Source organism: Atta cephalotes (assembly GCF_000143395.1).
Source record: "Atta cephalotes unplaced genomic scaffold scaffold00027, whole genome shotgun sequence".
Lineage (NCBI taxonomy): Eukaryota > Metazoa > Arthropoda > Insecta > Hymenoptera > Formicidae > Atta > Atta cephalotes.
This window is the reverse complement of record NW_012130091.1, coordinates 14,951-21,677: the sequence shown is the minus strand read 5'-3', so window position 1 is coordinate 21,677 and position 6,727 is coordinate 14,951.

Genomic DNA, 6,727 nt, shown 5'->3' with positions numbered 1-6,727 from the left:
TAATATAATGCATTACATAAAAAATAAAAATATCCCTGTGTCTGTAATTAATCGTTTCTATCTCAGTGGCATCGTATTACGCGCGTCATCATGCGCGACATCAACGCGCGCGATCATACCATCACACAGTGCGAATAATTATTAGGTGTAACTTTGCTTCCGTCGTTTTCCTATAGATGGCTTTAGCGGTAAGTGGTGGTTGAAATAAATAGATCATAGACGTCATACAATAAACTTGGGCATCTGTCAACATAACCCCATAGAAACAGTAGTCGATTTGTGTCTGCATCATAAAGTTATTTTCGATTGAAAATGTCAGTTTACGAGCCAAATTCTCGTCATTTGTGGGAAGTTTTAATTTTTTCTTCAATATGCAGAAATCTGCGGCTGAGGCTCATCGAATACTTATGGTGAGGCCGCTATTAGTGAAAGAACGTGTCGTAAGTGGTTTCAACGCTTCAAGAACGGTGATTTTGACGTCCAAGGTCGTGCTCTGTATTTGGTAGGACCAACTCGGCGTAGTGTATTATGAACTGTTAAAACCGACTGAAACAATCACAAGCGATCGGTATCGAACGCAATTGATGCGTTTGAGCTGAGCATTGAAAGACAAACGGCCGCAATACAACGAGAGACACGATAAAGTGATTTTGCAGCATGACAATGCTCGACATGTTGCGAAAGTGGTCAAGACATACTTGGAAATGTTGAAATGGGAAGTCTTACTCTACCTGCCGTATTCTCCAGACGTTGCTCCCTCTGACTATCACTTGTTTCGATCAATGGCACACGGCTTGGCTGATCAGCTTAGACTTCCGGTCTTATGAAGAAGTAAAAAATTGGATCGATTCGTGGATGGCCTCAAAAGATAACCAGTTTTTTCGACGCGGGATTCGTACGCTACCCGAAAGATGGGAGAAAGTAGTGGTCAGCGATGGACAATACTGAATCATAAATGTATAACCAGTTTTTTACAATAAAACCTCAAATTTCGGAAAAAAACGGCGGAAGCAAAGTTGTACACCTAATATATAATAGAATATAATAAATAAATAAAATATTCTGCGTGCTAGAAGAGTATTACATGAGCTGAAAAGTCCCGGGATTTTTCAATACGTGGCGTCAGTAGAAAATGAACATGATTCATTTCAAGAGGTTTCTATCTGTCACTAGTTTATGTATGAAGTTTCATGACATTTCGTTCATTCGTTTACAAGCTACAGTCGTTTAAGTGGCGCTACTTTCGCCTTCATTCTATACCATCACGATAACGCACCGTCACACACGTCCTTGAAAACGATTGGCCAAATTGGACCAATTACGATTCGAATTGTTTTCTCACCCACCGTATTCTCCAGACTTTGTCCCCAGCGACTATTATCTGTTCCCAAACCTCAAGCGGCTCCAGGGAAAGAGATTCACATCGAATGAGGAAGTCATCGCGGAAAGTCACCGAGGCGTATTTCGAAGGCTTGGACGTTTCGTACTACAGAAAGGGCATCGAAATGTTGGAAAATCACTATACCAAGTGTATCGCCCTCGAAGGCAACTATGTTGAGAAATAAATATAATTTTGCCCAAAAAACGCTTGTTTTCATTAAAAATCCCGGGACTTTTCAGCCCATGTAGTATGATGACATATAAGAGAAAAAAATGGTAAATATTAATAGAAAGTATATATAGTTAGTACATATATATGGTAAGTATAGCTCCCGGAAGCGGCGGCGGGAACTGGCGGCGGCGGATCGCGCTCAGAAGCGGCGGATCGCGCTTGATGGCCATTGACTCCGCGTCTTCACCGCGGACGTAAGTTTCCGCTACATAATTTCCCGCTACGTAATTTCCCGCACCCGGGACATCCTTCGCATCGCCATCTCCCTCGTCTAGTGACATTATTTCCTGTGACGTCATCCTTCTCCTCCTGTGACGTCACTCCCTCCCCTCCCCACGGACTCCCCCGCGCCGCGAGGGATCCTATCCCTAGGAGGAACTTTGTCCCTCATCCCCTTCGGAGCTCCTTAGAACTCGCTTTTATTACTCTAATGCCTATCGTATTTTCGAATCTTGATGGCAGCGCGGCCACTATTAATGAATTTCATCATCCTCAGCGACATGTCGCGACATAAACAATTATTCCAAGTGAGTGGAGCGATCGATCTTAAACGAAATAAATGACCAAGACGAGAATTGATTAATAGAAAATTGAATAAATGATTATGTTCGGGGTTTCTCGGAAATACCGGAACCGCGTGAAATGCAGACGAGTGATGATGGTGTATCATGAAAAGGAGCATGGAAGTATCTCACGCCATGTCTTAACGCCGAGACACTCGTGTCTTCAAATGCTTGTATGATTGTTGTACATTTTCGCCTGTGCATGTGTGTTTGTCGTGTAAAACATTACTTATTGTTTGTGTCGTATGCGTGCGTGTGCGTGCGTGCGTGTGCGTGCGTGCGTGAGTGCATGCGTGCGTGCGTGCGTGCGTGTGCGTGCGTGTGTACGCGCGCGCGTGTGTGTCATGTACGTATGCATGTCGTGTGCATATACGTGTTGCGTGCGTGTGTCGCATTACCGTGGCTGCATTCCATAATTTATTACCAGTGAAAATTTGCAATATATATATAAGATCAACTATAGACTTTCGGCACTAGTAGTGAATTAAAATGCCATTATACGGAAGCATTACGCGGGATCTACAATAGAAATTGTAGCGGTCTTAAATCAGAAAATTAATCAACAGTCGAATAGTGAGAAGAATAATCGACTCGGTTGGTCAATTTTCTATAATTTAGAACGACCGCTACTTCTCTTGTCCCATTAATCGAGTGTTAAAGTATGCGCAGTAATAAGTTTAATAATTTTACTAAGCCGTGTTCCATATTCACTGTTAGTACTGAAAATCTATAGTCAACGTTACATGTACTATTAGAACATTAACTACTATAACACATCTGTTATACGTATTATCAATTTAATTTTTTTCTTTCGAAGTTTTTCACAACTCAAAGGTTTTTTCACAACTTAAAATTTTGATTCATTTTACTTTAGTGGGCGAAAAATTAATTATCTTTAAAGATGAGAATAAGATTTATAATTTATAATTATAAGTGAAAGACAATGTATTAATGGGAAAGGTATTACAGAGTATTCAAAGATGTCCTGGTTCGTGATTAAATTTTAAAAAACTGTTGAAGCTCTACCAAAAAATTGTGAAATTGTGAAAAAACCTTGACCTGTTACTGGCCAGATGCTTGCAGTAATTCTATCAAAGAAAAGATAAAAAATCAGCATACTCCGAATCGTTCATCATGGAAAACGTATCCTATTATAACCTAACCTTGAGGCAATATGGTAAATCTTTTCTCAATTTTATCTCTTTCATATTTTACAGCTCTTTCAACTGTATTTTTATTTTTTCTCTTCATTTATTTCCTCAGTATATATTCTCTGATGTACGATTTCCAATATCCCATTCATTTAATATACTCTCATATATAGAAATATACATATATATTGTATGTACACATACATACATATACATATATAGCTAAACTTTATAAACATTAATTATTAAATGCAGAATTCTTTTAATGTATGTGACTTTGCATGTATAATTCATTACAACTTTTTAAAAATATTTTTTGCGTTAGATGATTTAAAAATTATCAAAAAAAGGCTAATAAAGCTATATAGCTATTAATATATATATATATAAAGCTACTAATGAACTTTCTTCACATAATAAAGATATTAAAAGATATTAAAAGAAAACGAAAAAAGAAAAGATAATAAAAATTGAAATAACGAATTGTTAGATACCAATGATACATTATTAGATGATAACTCGAGTGATAGAAATATTAGGTGGGAAAAAGTTCGTGGCGTTTTTTTAATTTCATCTAATGGGAAAAACGCCACGAACTTTTTCCTACACCTAATACTTATCCCATCACATCTTTTCTGAATTCAAACAAATGTGTGAATGGTAAATATCATTATCTATGAATAAAGTTCATAATTGAATTGTTTATGCATATATGTTTCTTTAATTTGACTAGACACTCATTGGAGGATTACTGTGCATGAACATAAAGGTGCATGAACAGAGAAAAGTGAAAATAGTGAGTATAATTATAAAAAATAATGGAGTTCTAAAAAGAGAATTGTTATCTAATATGTGGTGAAAATAAATTACAAAAAAAGTTTAAAAAATAAGAAATAATATATCACACCATTTTTTATTTTTTTTATAGATGTTACGAAATCTACGATAATTACAAATTTAGTTGTTGTGAGAGGATTTTTTAAAATACAACTTCGCTTCCGCCGTTTTTTTTCCGAAATTCGAGGCTTTATCGTAAAAAACTGGTTATACATTTATGATTCAAAGTATTGTCGCTGGCCACTACTTTCTCCCATCTTTCGGGTAGCGTACGAATCCCGCGTCGAAAAAACTGGTCATCTTTTGAGGCTGTCCACGAATCGATCCAATTTTTTACTTCTTCATAAGATCGGAAGTGCTGGTCAGCCTGTGTGCCATTGATCGAAACAAGTGATAGTCAGAGGGAGCAACGTCTGGAGAATACGGCGAGTGGGATAGGACTTCCCATTTCAACGTTTCCAAGTATGTCTTGACCACTTTCGCAACATGGGGCATTGTCATACTGCAAAATCACTTTATCGTGTCTTTCATTGTATTGCGGCCGTTTGTCTTTCAATGCTCGGCTCAAACGCATCAATTGCGTTCAATACCGATCGCCTGTGATTGTTTTAGTCGGTTTTAACAGTTCATAATACACTACGCCGAGCTGGTCCCACCAAATACAGAGCATGACTTTAGAGTCGTGAATATTCGGTTTGGCCATCGACGTGGCCGGGAACTCCCCATGATTTTCTGCGTTTGGGATTATTGTAATGAACCCATTTTTCGTCCCCAGTCACAATGCGATGCAGAAATCTCTTCCGTCTTTGCCTTTCAAGCAGCTATTCACAAGCAAATAAACGCCGTTCAACATCTCTCGGCTTCAATTCGTACGATACCCAATTTCCTTGCTTCTGTCATTTCCATGGCTTTGAGGCGTTTTGAAATGGCTTGTCACTCCCAATGATCGTGCCAATTCTTCTTGATTTTGACACGAGTCTTACTCAAGTAATGCCTCCAATTCTGCATCTTCGAAAACCTCTCTTCCATCGCTATGCCGGTCTTTGACGTCAAAATCATTGACGTCAAACCGTTCTTCAAGCGTTGAAACCACTCACGATACGTTCTTTCACTAATAGTCTGACCATAAGTATTTGAGAGCATTCGATGAGTCTCAGCCGCAGATTTCTTCATATTGAAGCAAAAAATTAAAACCTCCCGCAAATGATGAGAATTTGGCTCGTAAACTGACATTTTCAATCGAGAATAACTTTATGATGCAGACACAAATCGACTAATGTTTCTATGGGGTTATGTTGACAGATGCCCAAGTTTATTGTATGACGTCTATGATCTATTTATTTCGACCATCACTTACCGCTAAAGCTACCATCTATAGGAAAACGGCGGAAGCAAAGTTGTACACTTATCTTATAATATATCTTATATTCTGGGATAATTACGGTGTTATACAATCGAATTGGAGATGTAGGAATTTTAATAGCAAATAGAATAATGATGATAATTGGGAGGTGAGATTTAATAACATTTAAGGGTGGATTGGAATTAATATTATTAATAATGTTAGTTGCCATTACTAAAAGGACTCAAATTCCATTTTGTATGTGATTGCCCTTAGCTATAGCTGCTCCAACCTGTATCAGCATTAATACATTCTTCAACTTTAGTAACTGCGGGGATGTATTTAATTCGTTTTAATAGTTTTTTAATAAAAACAAATGTAAGAGTAGTTTTAAGTTTTCTATTTTAACTATATTTATATCAGGAGTTATAGCTAATTTTGAGAATAACTTTAAAAAAATTATTGCATTGTTCACTTTAAGGCGGGTAATATTAATAATAATAATTTTAAAGTTTGGGTTTAGGATAATAGCTTATTATTATTTATTGGTACATGCAATTTTTAAGTCTATACTACTTATGGCTGCGGGGCTATAATTCATTTAATAAAGAATACTCAAGATATTTGATTATTAAGAAATTTAAATGAAATGATTCCCTATGTAATAATAAGATTATTGATTTCTAGGATGGTTTTAAGAGGGTGTCCTTTATAGCTGGATTTTATAGAAAAGACTTGATTATAGAAATTATTTATGGGAGAAAAGGATTAAATATATATATGTTTGAATTAATAATTATATCATTATCGTTAACTGTATCTTATTCATTACGATTTTTTTATTATTTATTTTTTAATGAAAGATTAAAATTTCATGTCTATATATGTATTAAAGAAAATAAATTAATTAATATATCTACAATTATTATAATGTCATTGAGGATTATAGTAGGATCTTCAGTAAATTGAATTTTTTATTTTGATTATTATATAGTTTGATTATTATATAGTTTATTTATCTTCTTTAGAAAAATTAATTACTTTAGGAAGTAAGTTGGTTAGTCGGAATTTTAATCATAGGGGTAATAATGATTACAAGAAAGTTTTTAAAAATATATTGTTATATATATTGTTTTAGATCTACATGATTTTTGACAAGGGCATATAGATTAGTTTATAAGCCGGTTAATATATATATATATATATATATATATATATAGTA